Raw genomic sequence first — 16,079 nt, forward strand, 5'->3', positions numbered from 1 at the left:
CAGGCCATTAGATGGCGATGGAAAAACTATAGACTGAACACGTAATACGCATGTGCATGACGTTATCATCTTCAGAGATTTGAGTTTTTGTGGTTTACACGGAGACTGTTTTGAAAAACTTGCACTTTGAAACGTTGCGTTTTCAGGCACCCTGAAAACGTTGTTGTCGTGTAAACAAACGGCCAAAACACATAAAAATTTTTACGTTTTTAGTTGAAAACGGTATCGTGTAAACAGCCCCTTAAATACACAGATCAAACCAATCAATGAAATGAATCACAGGTGCAAACACTAATCAAACAATGAAACAGATGAAAACCAAGGAAACTGAACTAAAACATGAACAAAAAGTAAAGTAAACACAGATAAACCCTGACAAATAGCTTTTACTTGTCTTGTAAAAGGCTGTTGCTAACAAGTGGCTAAATGGGACTACAAAGGTTATCAGGGACATCAAACGTAATCAGCCGAACAGGTGAACTCATCCACTCATTAGTCCGCTTTCACAGCCACGTTGAGTTTATAATCGCACTCTTGCAAACTATTATAACACAATCTTTTTTATATGGTCTCATACTTTTGGACCCCGCTATACACACACACACATCCAGAAAACATTATATTTGAACAGATTTTGTAATGTTGCCAGAGGGACATTTTGAAATGTAGCCTGATTTGATTGCTAGGTCCACTCCTGAACTACTCGTCCCATAATGCAATTCAACGTTGGTAATAAAGACAGTTTCAGCTGCAGGTAAGGCAGTCGTTGCTGTTGAAGGTTTGCAGCTTGAATTTTTTCCAGGATTGAAGTTATCTTTCAACCCTTTCCACGTCCAAAAGCAGCAAACACTGCTTTTTCTAATCGTCCATTTAATAACCTACCAAACCATCTTAATATTTGATATGATACAGGCTGTATTAATTTATCAAACTTGTATTAAAAGGGCCCTTTGGCTAATGCTCTGATGTCTTTAGTGTAATGACTGTTGTGGTCTCCTCTCATTAGTCTATAATTAAAGAACCATCAATCTCTCCTGTGAGCCTCAACATAGCATAAATAATTTACTTGTATATTCAAAACTTTCATTAGATTTCATTAATATTAACCACTCAAACAATCCCCACAGTCCTGCAAAACACATTGAGAAAGCAAGAGGGAAACAGTGAGAGAGTGAGAGAGTGAGAGAGAGGCACAGAGACATGAGAGAAAGATTGTAACTCCATGCAACGAGCGATAAAATGATTATTTATGCTGGCACACATACAAAATACACTAAAAAATCTCCTACACGCTATTGGATAATCAACGTTTTGCATAAAAGCAACAAAGACTTGTACTGAGAACATTATGACATTAGCATGACATCATGATCCCACATCAGAATACCCGAGGTGACGTTTGTTTATGCGTTTAATTTTTGGGATATCTGTAAGATGACACACAGGACCTACGGCTGTCCCTGGCCTTTTAGCAAACAGGAAAACAAACAAGACAATACAGTCAAAGTGAGTCATGAGCTACATCATTGGTCAGTAGCTGCACAGTGCAATCTTAAACTGAAGAGAGAAAAAATTACACCCACACCAATAAACTTAAATCCCCCTTTAAATTTTTGTGTAGGCAAACATTTGCATAAGGCTGCTTGGAAATAGAAACGCTGGAAGCATCGAAAAAAAATAATATATGCCAGCTAATATTAGCAAATAGTCAGTTAAACAAACCACAAAACCAAAGTTCAGATATGATTTTCTAGCACTGGATCCACACCCAAGCTGGCTGAACACAGATTGAGAGAGCTGTCAGATATCCCATAATTCATCGCTGTATCCACAGCAAGCCCTAATACACAGATAAAAGGTTAGCATTCACACAAACATGAAATACTGCTGTAAAAGTTAGCAAGTGTTATTTGTAATTTTTATTTCAAAGCACCATTAATTTAAATAAATTATTTGACATTATTTTAATAATTATCATTACTTAAAATAATCAGTTTTCATCAAATGTTTGAATATATATATTCTGGCTGAAATTATATATATTTATTATTTGTAAGATAAATCAGAAACACCACATGAATATATATATATATATATATATATATATATAATATTATATTATAATATTTATAATATTATAATATTTATATAATATTTCATTCAGACATTTGGAATATGTGCATATGTCATGTGGTGTTTCTGATTTATCTTACAAATACAAAAAAATACACACAATAACTGTCACCACAATGTACAATAATTAATTATATCTAAATACACTTACTGTATTCACATATAATGTTTCAGTCATAGTAATTAGATATTTTATTTAGAATTCAATACAGTTATTCCCATTTCCGTTACATCACATGATAATTAATGATAGCAAATGATTAGAAAACAGCTTATGGTAATACAACAATAAAAGCAGTTAACAGTGAATAAATTCCATTTTATATCATGGAATTCATCCACTCTTCCTCTGGTGTTAAAGATATAAATGGTTTTATGCCTGGTTCACTGCTTAAATACAGCTTGAGCTACATTGCACCACATATAAAAATTTTAAATAAGGGAAAAAAACGACCTATTCATAATACATGGGAATGTTAAAGCAGTATATACACTTTCAGAAATTATTTTATTCAACAAGGATGATTTCAATGGATCCAAAGTGACAGTAAAGACCTTTATAATGTTCTATATCAAATAAATGCCATTCCTGTTAACTTTCTGTTCTTTAATTTCTGTTCAAGAATCCGGATTTTTTTTATCATGGTTTACACAAAATATAAAACAGCACAACTGTTTTCAACATTGATAATCATAAGGATCACGTGACACTGAAGACTGGAGTCATAACTGATGAACATTTTAATAAAAAATAATAATGTATATTTTATATATTTATATACATAAATATATTAAAATAGAAAAACGTTATCTTAGATAAGAAATCTTACAGAACCCCAATTTTTAAACATCCATTTATACAGGCAGAAATTGCAACTGAAAAATAGAACCGAAAAGTTTCCTGTATAGAGGTGTTAGATAGTTTCATTTAATTGACATAATTATTTATTTTTACTGCAAAAGATTCACTTAATGCACATGAAAACACAATAGTTTTCACAAATGGTGGACACTTTGGCGATGGTGCAGAATTTCCATGACTCAGCCATAAAATGTAACATACAAAAAAAAAGCCCAATGCACAACCAGCACCCCACCAAACAGATGAACTGTAATGGAATTAAGCCCAGCGTGGACAGTAATAGTTTTAACCTGAACAGACTCTGATGTTCTAAGCAGTGGTAAGAATAGGACTAACCTAGAAACCTGGATAAATAAACACTTATGCTTACGGAACAAGACCCCACTCAAGCCCATGAAAATGCATGGATTAAAAGAGGTCTTAACCTGAAATAGTCATCCATGCATGGACAAAATGTATATAAACACACACACACACACACACACACACACACACAAACACACACACACAAAATGGCATGCCGTTCAGGACATTTTTGCACTGATAATATGAAGTTTGAGTATATGGAATGGAACTCTGAATATACAATTCATGTTCAACAAAATGTTGCTGAAAGAACATTCTGGACCATTCTCGAAGGAATTTACGAATCTCTTATGGAAATGTTGGCTGAAATAACACTCTAGGTAGAAGCTGATATTCAAGTGAATGGTATGGGTGCACATTCTGTATCACTTGTATATTGGGGCTGCTGTGGATGGTTCCTGTGAGGTGGAAGGCATGTTTCTTTCTGTATTCATTTTTGCCTGATAAGCAGTAAAGTTCACCGCATTCAGTCTGAATGAATTTCTACATTGGTAGAACGGTATTGAATATGGTTACCAGTATTTTGTCTCATACATGCATTGCAGGGTATTAATAGCTAGTCATTATTTTGGATTGCTGCTACTAGATTTCTTGCAGACTCACTTAAAGTATCTGTATGGAACAATCACACATGAAAAACACAAGATGACACTTTAATGACGTCAGATTTCATATGTTTCAATCTATTTATTCAGACTTTCCTTTTAAATATTCTCAGGTTTTATTCCATATATTCTGATATTTTAAACAATACTCAGACTTAATTCCGTTTATTCACAATCTCATTCCATTCCTTATACTCAAACTATATGTGTGTGCGCACGTGTGTGTGTGTGTATGTGTATGTGTAGAGAGAGAGAGAGAGAGAGCGAGAGAGAGAGCGAGAGAGAGAGCGAGAGAGAGAGAGAGAGAGAGAGAGAGAGAGACTTAATCACAGCTGGAGATCAGTCTGCTTAAATGGGTCATATTTTTATCATAACTTTTTTCCACTTAGAATTCTATTAAAGTTTTTTGTTTTGTTTTTCATGACATTTTTTAAACAATACTCAGACTTAATTCCGTTTATTCACAATCTCATTCCATTCCTTATACTCAAACTGTGTGTGTGTGTGTGTGTGTGTGTGTGTGTGTGTGTGTGTGTGTGTGTGTGTGTGTGTGTGTGTGTGTGTGTGTAGAGAGAGGAGAGAGAGACTTAGAGACTTAATCACAGCTGGAGATCAGTCTGCTTAAATGGGTCATATTTTTATCATAACTTTTTTCCACTTAGAATTCTATTAAAGTTTTTTGTTTTGTTTTTCATGACATTTTTTCCAAGTAATTTTTTCTGTCAGTTTGATTTCAGTAAAATGGTTCTTTTGGTCTGAGAGGGTACTTAGACTAAGCACATAAAGCTATTCTATCTCAAAACATCACAGAACATTTGATCCTCACGATATGATCCCCTTAAGGTTTCCTGTTTGCCTCCATCCGACCTCACACTGCATCACTCTGACGATTGCTCATAAGACAATTGGCCTCATTCACCAATATCTTCCTTTGAACTTAATAAACTTCCTAAGAAAAGTCTACGTCGGATTCATGACATGTTCTTAAGCAACAGAATTGTTCGCACCTGTGTTCTTATAGATTGATGAATCCCACGTCTTCGTAATTGAAAGTGTGTGCCAGTTATTCCTAATTAGCATAAGAAAACGCCCCGCAAATTCCCATATAAGGACATGACACTTCAGGGCCGTGTGCAAGAAAAGTTGGTGAATGTCCAAAAGACGCAGAGACGGTGGTGGTCCACCGATCACCAAACGAAAAAAGAACTTCAGTAATTCTGAAATAGAAATTCTACTGCAACAGGTAAATGCCAAACGAGGCATAATATTTGATTTAATCAGCTTAATTGCTGATTGTAAATTGCAGTGTTAGTGTTTCTTTGCATACTATGATTTTTTTTTTTTTCAACAAATGATCAGAAATACATTACAGTAAAATACTATCATTGTAAACGACTGTAGAATTAAATAAAATGCAGTAACCAATTATTTGGAGCAAACTGTCATCACTCAAATGTGCGTAAGAGAGCTCTGCTCTTGAGCGTGCATAGATTTTGCTCTTAGCTAAGAACAAATCCAAGATAAGAAAACATTAGTGAATGTCAGAATCTTCATAAAAAGTGCGTAAGTGGGGTTTAAGAACACATTTCTTCGGATGGTGAATGGTGAATGAGGCCCAATGTTTTATATCAAAAAGGTTTACCTAAAGTATCTCTGAGACAGCACGCTCAAACAAACCCACACACTTGTATCTCCAGAAGGGAGACGTACAAAAAAAACAGAGGGAAATTTATTTGCTCCTTAATCATGCACCCATTGGCAAATTGCATAAAAAGGAGAAAAACTTAGGCTGGGGGAAAAGGGGGGGAGACATAGAAAGAGAAAGAGACCTAGAGGAAAAGAGAAAGAGAGCGCATAAAGGAGAGAGGAGGAGGGATGTGGGGAGAGAGGCATTTGAGCAGAGAATGACGTCTGTACGAGCAGTTATATAATCATGCGCTGAACATTGCGTATGTCACCATTAGAAGGTTACAGAGAGCGACATGAATACCAGACATTCCCTCTACAGTCATGTGCAGCATACTTCCACTCGCTTAACGTACTCATGAAGCACAGCACAGCTGCTCCTGCCCCACGAGACCTTCTACGGCCATTAAATCCGCACTCAGAGAGACTTATCTGCCCCGACACCAGCTCACATCCCCAAAGTGCTCTGAAATCTGGAGGTGGACTTGGTTTTTGGTCCACATTTACTCCCCTCAAACCTGTACGGCATGGTTTTCTCCATCAAACACAAAAAGAGATGTTAGAATGTTTACACTGCTCTTTTACATACAAAGAAAGTAAAGTCAAGGACAAAAAACAACCATACACTAGTGTTCAAATGTGTGGGGTCAGTTAAATTAACACTTTTATTCATAAGGAGCATTAAATTGATCAAAAGTAACAGTAAAGACATTTATACTGTTACAAAAGATTTATATTTTAAATAAATGCTGTTCTACTGAACTTTCTATCCATCAAAGAACACTGAAAAAAGTATAATAAAAATATTCCACAGAAATATAAAGCAGCAACAATGATAAGATGAATTGTTTCTTGAGCACCAAATCAGCGTTATAATGATTTCTGTCATGTGACACTGAAGACTGGAGTAATGATGCTGAAAATATATTTAAAAAAAACAAAAACATTAAGATTTATTAAAATAGAAAACAGTTATTTTAAACTGTAAATATATATCGCAATATTACTGATTTTACTAAATAATAAATAAATATATTATTATTATGTATTTAAATATGAAATATTATGATTTTAATCAAATAGACTTCTTTCAAAAACATAAAAATAATCTTTCAAACCCCACACTTTTGAACAATGTTTAAGTAGTTCATGTTACTTATTCACTATATCAGCTCTTCTAAAGCCATATGATAGCTTTGAGCGAGAAACTAATGATTTCATAATTTTATTATTACTGTAAATCTCTCCATTTAGAAAATGACAAATCCCAAACGTTTCTGCATTACAATCTTCAACTTGAATCTAGGACATTTGAAATTTTCCCATAATATTTATGGTTTGCTTAAAGACCTGCATGAGTTGCCAGTGACTTTTGCAAATGGCCATTGAGAATCCTTTAAACCTTGAATGCCTTTGAGAGTTCTCTGGCACATGCCTCTCATGGCTAAATAAAATTGCTGGATGCAATTCTCACATGATAATCACAATGCATTTCCATTTAGTGCGTCATGCCCCCTTTCCCTGTGACACTGACATTGTGCAGAGCTACAAACTCATAGTACAAGCATACATACACACAATAAACACTAAAATGACATTAAAAGCAACAAAAGTAAAGCAACAAGAAGTCACGTTTTTAATGAGTTGGCCACGATTCCAGTGATGAACGTTGATAAAAGGTAAACCATACACGATCTGGATAAATAAACACCCAGAATGCTACCTACAGTAAATGTAACTTAACATTTCCAGCGAACAAAAAAGCATTCATGTCCAATATTAAGTGAGTAATGCAAAATATTAACGTGGCTGATGGTGGTAGTAGTGTCCTAATTCCAAATCCGTGACACATCCTGCTCTTTGCTGGCTCTGCACTTTGATATGATCACTGTAAATAACAAATGTGGGTCAAACACACAAGCATACTGAAACTAATGAGGCACAACGGAGATATTCTGAGCATGATTCTGGCCTTGCAGCAGCGCACTTTATCAATGAGCTTTCTTCTCATCAGAGAATTTATAATCATGGCCGGAGGTGGTTGTGTAAATCGGCTTTTTCAAAGTATATTCAGCACCAGCTTTTAACCTTCATGTCTCATTTATTACCCCGATAGAGAGAGGCGATAATGTCGAAGTATAGCGATGACTATGTTCGAAATTAGAGTTTTAGACTAAGGGTATGTTCCAATCACCCAACAGTGTCCTGTGCATTCAGCCGTTTTAACTGGGAATCCAAACTGTAGCATACACAACTATTCAAAAGATTGGGGTCAGTAAGTTACTTTAATTGATACTTTTATCCAGCAAGGATGCATTAAATTGCTCAAAAGGGACAGTAAAAGACATTTATAATGTTACAAATAAATATCCCTGTATACATTGGATTGATTTCAGTGAAGTGTGTACTAAGCACTAGGAATATAGAAGTAGCGGATCTGGACTCAATATCAGCAGATGCCCAATATTCAAGGACTCGGATCATATCGGGGGCACAAAAAAAACTTGATTGGGACATCCCCAGACATCACACCTGAAACTAATCTGCGCGATTGCGTCTGATGAAGTGCAGGGTACTCTAAACAAACAGATTTAAATCAAATGAAGTGAACTTCTACAGATTAGCAAACCCTGTATATCTGAACGCAGTTTAAGGCTGCTTTGCTCTTTCACTGAAATTGAAGAGAATGCCGCAGGCTTAAACTACTGTAGATTTCTTATCAAGCTCTCAATCAGTCTTTGCGTCATTTAACTGGTGTAAAGCCCTGAAAAGGCTGTTTACAGAAAGTACATGGCAAATTACAAGCAATCCCTGAATGGAAAAATTCAACTATTTTGTGCGTGTGTGTGTGTGTGTGTTGTACAGTATAAAAACCATTACGTCTATGGAAAGTCCCCATAAAACATGAAAACCCAACATTTAAATCGAGTTGCAAAGTGCACATTTTTGAAAACGATACCGCTATTGTCTCCATGTAAACTACAAAAACGCAAATTTGTGAAAATGGTGACATCATGCATATACGTATTAGTGTTCAGTCTATAGTATTTCATTACAAAGTGACCTCGCCAACTAATGATTCATGAATAATGTATAGTTTTCAATTATTTTCCCGGATCTGTGTGAAAGGGGATCATTTTGACGAAGTTCCCTGTTTTTACTACATCATTTTTGTGTAAACGCACCCTATGTAAAGTTAACAGGCACATAACGACTCTGAGAGGCTTATCAGTGAGAGAGCAGCTTTATTTATTTTATTGTATATTTAGTTTTTGTTAAATTGCTGCTTTTACTTACTACTTTTACTCAATGTGTAAACAGTATATAAAACATTCAGAAAATGTGCTAAAAAGTGTTTTTCGAGATGATATGGAGCAGACAATGACATATATACATACAGTCTACCTCACAACCAAGTTCTACACACTCCATCTTTTGCATATTTTAAATATCCTAAGTTTTCTAACAATATTTGTGTAGTATTCTCATTTAACCATGTTTAATTCTGCCGTATTGAGCAGATATTTCCCCCACAACAGCACAAAAAGCTGGCGTGCTCAAGGCCTCGTGCCTGCCTCTTGACAAAGGTTAGCATTTACCAATAGGAATGAATGAGTTAGAGGATGTAAATGAGAGTGAAGATAAAAGAAAGGAAATGTAAGTGATGCCTCAAAGTGTTTGTGAAGCATGAATGGAGGAATTGATTAGATAGTCTCTAACTGATTAGAGTGAGAGGAAGAACAGAGCACTGAAGAAACAAAATGGAATGAGAAGGGAAAAGGCACATGACATTTCTTTAGATTAAAATATTCTATTAGAAAGAATATTTGTGTAAAATATATAAAATATGCAAAAAAGGAAATGAAAGAGGCAGATAATTGAAGACCCCAGTGTTTAACTGTGTTGTGGTTGTGACAGTAGTTCAAGAACAGTACTGCCCTCAAACTATGCTTCACAACCTTGCAGATATCATTTACACTGAATTTATCTGCCAAACTTATACAACCTGGGTACATTCGGGCACAGAACTGCCTCGAGTTCAAGAAACATACATGGCTGGGAAACCATAAATTTGATGTCTACCTAATTACTAAAAAAACCTACATCACAAATGTTCAAGATAGTGGTTTTGTAGGCTTTATGTCAAATGTCATTTGATAATATTTACGTGGGGGTTGCTATTTTACATTTCCTTTAGTAGCCGAGTGGGCGTGTCCTTAAACTATCTATTTAGGCCGGATGGATTATGATTTGAGTGAATATGAACATGGTTATTGTAAAGCTGCTTGAGCACACTGAAACTCAATAGACCTTATTCAAAGCAGCGCTATGACAGGTATGAAAGCGAGGCTGTGAGGAATGGACTTACCATGTTTTCAATGGCATCCGCTGTAAAGAGCTTATAAAGCTCCTAGATCCCTATGATTTTCCACAGCTCATGTTGTCTGTTGTTTTTTGACTGCATAAATTTCATGGAAATATATTTTTGCAGTGTTTCGTCAGCAGAACAATCCAAAAACACATTAAATAACAGTACAACCCACTAAAGAGATGAATGTCTATCCCTCACAGCCTCGCTTTCATTCCTGTTAAAAATCAAAGATCGCACTGCTGTGAATAAGGTCATACAAAGCACATACAAAAAAAACTGAAAGAGATGCGACCTGTTAGACAGAATACAGAAGTTTGTTGCACTTGAGCATTACCCCAATGTCACTATTCCAACAATCTTGCACACTGTAACCTTAGATCCAGGGGCGTAATTTGTGGGGGGGTTGGGGGGGAGATAACCCCCCCAATATTCAAATCTATGCATTACAACCCCCCCAATATTTATACCATGATCACATGAAAAATATGCAGACCCAAACTTCAACCCCCCCAATGTTCAAACCAAATCTACGCCCTTGCTTAGATCAAAGGCCTTCACTGCACTATATCTCACTTCACCAGTCATCTAGGCTTGACAAAATGACTTTTACAATCTGTTTACAGGGTCCAGTTTTATAAGTTTACAGTCAAACTGTAAATCCACCTTGTACAGATAGGAGGAGGCTTCACAAACAAACTGAAAATTCATCACAACTGCCACTAGGGGGCAAATTGAGATTGTTGTTAACATATTAGCCTACACAACTATTCAAGACATTTTTATAATTAATGTATTTCCTGGAAATCACACTTTGATGTCAGGTTCTAGCTGATTCCCAAACTTTTGTGTCCACCAAACCCCTTTGACTTAAAATAGTTAGCCCTACTTGAAGTAGCCCACTGAGATTTGAAGTTAATATTTCAATAATTCACATGTTCATGGTTCCATACTGGTGACATGACATGCAGGTAAATAAATACAATATTTAATATTTTTTAGTAAGCAAATGATTTGGATTGTTTTTCATAAAAAAAGTATTTATTCATTATAATTAAATGGATACAGGTTTGGAATGCCATCTTTGAGTGAACTATCTCTTTAATCTTAACCATTGTATCTTTTATAAAACAAGCCACAACTAAAGTATAAGGCTCATTTGTTAACATTAGTTAATGTATTAACTAACATGAACTAACAATGAGCAATACATGTGTTACTGTATTTATTGATCTTTGTTAATGTTAGTTAATAAAAATCCAGCTGTGCATTGATTGTTCGTGTTAGTTAAAGTGCATTATAATGAAAACAAATACAACATTTGATTTTTTTAGTAAATGCTGACCATTAACTAAGATTAATAAATGCTTTAGAAGTGTTGTTCATTCTTAGTCCATGTTAACTAAAATATTTAACTAATGAAACCTTATTGTAAAGTGTTAGGTACCGATTGTTTTATACAAGCTCCAGGCTTCTCTTTCTGCAATTATACAGGTGTTTTTCCCCATATTTTTTTTTCGCTCCCTTTCATTTGAACCAAAGTACCTTTCTTTTTTCAAATTTTTATCTGTCAACTCAGTTTTTCAGTTTCATGCTCTGCTCTCAAGGCAGTACATCTGATACAGGATTTGAACATTCACCACTGCTCTGAGAGCTCTTAAAGGGCCGGTGCTTCTCTTAACGTGCTCAGGCAAAGCAGCAGCGGCTCACTACCATTTCTGCCTGCCAAGTCACAATGACATGCTTGCCTGCGTGCTGGGGCGAAGCTCGCAGGCCGTGCCCCAGTAACCCAGTTTCCCCAGTGCGAAAGCTCCGTAACAGCCCAGCAGTGGCCACTGTGTCATCTGTTACCTAACACACTCACACACACACTCACACCGGAAGGGATGTACCTGTCATGCCCTCAGCACCCACCACACCATGTTTCCGCTGAGGTTTTCATTTTTGGTCTATTCGTGAGTCAATGTATTAGGTTTTCTTCTAATGAGAACCTTTATTCAGAACCATTTAACATTTAGAGCAGAACAGGGCACTTCTAACTGCCCACACAGCACAACAGATATAAAAGACTGAACAAAGAAACCGAGTTAATAGAACATAGAAGAGATAAAGCGAGCCATATAAGACACTCAAGCCTTTCAAAATTCACCTGTATTATTCTGATGAGGTAACAATGGCTTAATCAGTGAATAACAACCTCAAGATGAGCCAATCAAGAGCCAGGAAACTACTAAGTTTTGTGAAAAAGGAGAATCACAGAGGCTTTATTCGAAATTGCCCTTTATACACTCATTCACTATTCCCTACATTACTCTAATTAAAGTCCACTAAATGAATGAATGAAAACAAGAGAGCGAATACGGACAATGAGTGCTCTGGAAGTGTTGTGAACACCATGCAGAATTAATTTGATGCATACAGTGGATGGGTATTTGTAGACTCATGATTGAGGTGCATTATGGGGTTGAATGAGAGCAATATGAATGCCCACTATGTTTAGGACATTACTAAATGTCTGTCCCCTCAAATAGTGCACTTTTTAAGGTTCTAGGACTGCAAACAACATCCTTTTCTTGATCTTGACCATTAATCAATTTACTAGCACACATCTAACAGTCTAATTTAATGTGAGCCACAGCAAAGTTACCAAATGTTTGTATCTAAATTAGCATATCACTTCATTACATCAAGTGACCACTGGTTGATGATCAGCGCATAACATGTCTAATTGATTGCTAACTTAATTAGCAATGACAGGCTGATTCACAATCTTTATCTTTCAATCTCCCATCCCTACACACTCACAACAGACGGATCAAATAAACAGTCATGACGCACTAAAATAAATAAAGTGTATATTTATTCTCATTTTTAAAAATATATATTTTTCACGTAATCAGAATTCCTCTCTTTGAACAAGGCATAATAATGGGGAAAAAACCCAAATCAAGTCAAATATCCCATTCACATGTGACAATAAGATGTCATCTACAACAATGTAGGAATATGGAAAATTGCATGTTTTGTAATGGAATATTTTTATGAAATATTCCATGTTTTTTAATGGAGTATTACATACGGAGGATTTATTATAAATGATAAATCTGTGCATATCATTATTTTTTTCTTAAAATTCCTGTGCCTTCACAATCTTTGATCAAAATATCTTCCCCTCCCTCTTGCTCAACAACATCTCTTCTCTTCGTGTTTGCAAGGGCAGACAAACTGTCACTCACATCAAATCAATTCCCGATGCACAAAATCAAGTTACGCCCTACATTTTTTCTTGTTCGAGAAGGACCAGGATTGAGAGAAATTTGTGAGAGGGAATGAATGAGGTGAAAGTTCAGAGTTTTGAAACCAGCTGCACTGGTTTTCATCTAATGGGACATCTGATGGATCTGATACTCTTGTTCAAGAGATCTGAATCTGTTATACGTGTTTGCCTAAAGACCACATGCTTGTTTCGTTCTGTCACCTGCTTCAAAAAACACTGCTCAAAAAGCTCTTGGATCAATAAGCACATCATTTTTCAAGTAAGTGCTTTGTGTGCAGAAGGACAAACAGTTTTGAATTCGACCCATGTTGTGACCACATTTCGCACTCCACTGTTCTGTTCATTTATAGCACATTTTCCACTCACAAATCACTACAGAGCAGCGCAGCATCAAGCAGAGGTGTGTTTTCCAAACGCATTGTTAGCCAATTACGGTCGCAAGTTCCATTAAACTCTATTGAGACTATAGTTGGCTTTGGGAAACGCACCCCTGTATGATGTGAAGAGCAGCCATGGGGTGCCAGAACACCCATCTATCAGTGGAGAGGATGTAGAGTGAATATAGTAATAGTTAGGCAGCCAATGGGCAAATCTGGGCAGCGTTTACACCCCTTCTCTTTTTCAAGAAACTCCAATTGAATTTCTACGACCACAGAGAATCATAACTTTATTTTAACATTTCATCTCATCTGAAGAGAATAGTGTCGCCATCACTAAATTAGGACAGAGTGCAGGGTGAGCACCATCTGCTGGCCTCACTACCTGCCTTAGTTTCCCTGTAAATCTCCCATCCAGGTACAACCCTGTTTAGCTTCAAGAGGGACCTAAATGAAGGGTGAGGGGTGGGTAGAAAAAAAAGCTTCTAGCCTACAAAAATATTTCTGAGCTTTACATTGTTTTCCAATGCTGTACAACTGAGGGGAATGCTAAGTTCAACTAATTAGACAAATTAAGATGATTTGCAATGCAACAGCTGTTCAAGTGTGAACCCTGCCTTCCTTGAGTTCCCACACTTTATCAAACATAAACAAAGTACAACAAAATAAACCTTTTTGTTCATGGTTTATTTTGATGACTTGTCACTTGAGATTCACTCAGGCAACCAAAGAACAAAAAATTAAAACAATTAGGTTGAGGACTGGCAGCTGCTCTCGTGCTCTGCCAAGCATAGACATCTGTGGCTCATGCGCGTCACGGAGAAGTGTATATCTATATAAAACTCTCGACGTATCCAACTACAGACAGCAAAGCCTTCATAGCACAATCTAACAAGCCACCACTACTTCAAATAATTTATAACTTGTGTCTATTTGTTAACTTTCTCCAGAACAAGAAACACCAACAAATTAACAACACACGAGCAAATAAGAGAGATCAAAGGGCATTTTAGAGCAAAAATTATTAATAATCACCAGAGACTAGAGAGTTTAAATGAGGAAAACAACTGAACGAGTAACAGCGGACACATCGTCAGCAGTGAACTTTTTATTCCTCTCAACGAAATCCAGGGCATGACGTCACTGCCACCGGCTCATGATTCTCAAGTCATGTGTTACATAACTTGCAATCTTTTCATAAGTGCTTTTATTTTGAGGGTTATTACGTTCAAACTTTCAATTGGCATGCCAGCATCGTTTCACCAAAGCTTTTTATGACTTCAGTCCATAAGAAGCGGTAAAAGAAAACATACTAGACTAGATTTTACCTTGCTATTCCTCTTGACCTCCATTAAAAACACAAGAGAGAAACGTCACCTCGGTCTGTCAATGAATGAATATGTATATGCAGACTCACGGAGAGCATAATCTGCCCTCCATCTGATATCACAGTAACTATCTTCATTCCTGGAATATATGTCATTTCAAGTGTACATGAACAAAGTACAGAGACTGTCCTAATCAATTAAGAAACAACGTCATTACATCATCACATCACTTTCTTAGTACAAGAAAGACCAATTTAGCCTACTTAGTTCTCGCTATTAAAACACTCGCGTTCTATTGCAACTTTAACTGAACGCTAAAAATGTCCATAGCACCAGGTAAACCCGTTATGGGCGCTTGCACCGGGCGCCTTTAACACAATGACACACTTCTTGTGTGCTCTAATTTCACAAACTAAACCAAGCAACAGCCAGCTGTACTCACCTAATCAGAGGCAGCAATGAGAACCCGACTTCAACAGAAAAGTTGCAAGGAATCTCCAGCGACGAGACACACCGAGAGCGTTTTTTGCCTTTCTTGCCGTACACATGAAATAGAGTTACATAACCGGCACCGTTTCTGTGGGCAATGAGTGACTTCCAGAGCGCTTTTTTCATTCACTGATGTTCATTTTCCAACGCACACACCTCACGCTTACGTCATCAGCCGTCGTCACACCTTAAAAGGAGCGAATGGGCGTGTCTGGACCGGATTCGCCAGAGTCAGCGGAGGGGAGCGCGCACACCCACCGCAGCGCATGCTCGCCCTCCTGGTCTCTCGGTCTCTCGGTCTCTCTCTCTCTCTCAAACGGCTTGAACGGCGGCCAGAGAATGTCATCGGCGGAGAATTAAGGAGGCCGTGTTTCTGTGAGGCAAGCTCTTCGTGTGGAAATAAAGGGGGAGCTTGAGTTACAGATCGGAGGAAAGCCAGATTTAGTAGAATATTACAAATACCTCATATTTGAGTGAACGATGTTAACCCTATGGGACTAGTTATGAAATTACAGCTAAAAAACAAATCACTTTATATTTTACATATATTTAAGGCTAAAAATCATTTTCCAAGATTAGTTTTCTAC

At 36.7% G+C, this 16,079-nt stretch overlaps 1 protein-coding gene across 4 annotated transcripts in view; it reads right to left on the reverse strand.

Annotated features, from left to right (window-relative positions):
* The window catches only part of npas2 (neuronal PAS domain protein 2), a 64,510-nt gene extending 48,853 nt beyond the window's left edge, over positions 1-15,657 (reverse strand). For 2 of the 4 annotated variants that reach the window (XM_079870488.1, XM_079870487.1), the window contains exon 1: positions 15,446-15,588. The gene's annotated coding sequence lies outside the window, so the exon portion shown is untranslated. Of the gene's footprint in view, positions 1-15,445 lie in introns of all 4 variants that reach the window. The other 2 variants (XM_079870485.1, XM_079870483.1) reach the window with 2 other exon arrangements.
* Positions 15,658-16,079: the final 422 nt, after the last annotated feature.

Source organism: Squalius cephalus (assembly GCF_949319135.1).
Source record: "Squalius cephalus genome assembly, chromosome: 5".
In the NCBI taxonomy this organism is placed as follows: domain Eukaryota; kingdom Metazoa; phylum Chordata; class Actinopteri; order Cypriniformes; family Leuciscidae; genus Squalius; species Squalius cephalus.